Below are 367 nucleotides of genomic sequence, written 5' to 3'. Positions count from 1 at the left end.
CCTACAGTAAAACTACAGTAAACAACAGCCACCTACAGTAAAACTACAGTAAACAACAGCCACCTACAATCCAACTACAGTAAAACTACAGTAAACAACAGTAAAACTACAGTAAACAACTGACACCTACAGTAAAACTACAGTAAACAACTGACACCTACAGTGAAACTACAGTAAAACTACAGTAAACAACTGAGACCTGCAGTGAAACTACAGTAAAACTACAGTAAACAACTGACACCTACAGTGAAACTACAGTAAAACTACAGTAAACAACTGAGACCTACAGTGAAACTACAGTAAAACTACAGTAAACAACTGACACCTACAGTGAAACTACAGTAAACAACTGACACCTACAATAAAA

Source organism: Austrofundulus limnaeus, unplaced genomic scaffold (assembly GCF_001266775.1).
Source record: "Austrofundulus limnaeus strain Quisiro unplaced genomic scaffold, Austrofundulus_limnaeus-1.0 Scaffold1600, whole genome shotgun sequence".
Classification (NCBI taxonomy): Eukaryota; Metazoa; Chordata; class Actinopteri; order Cyprinodontiformes; family Rivulidae; genus Austrofundulus; species Austrofundulus limnaeus.
Note: the sequence above shows the minus strand (reverse complement) of the source record.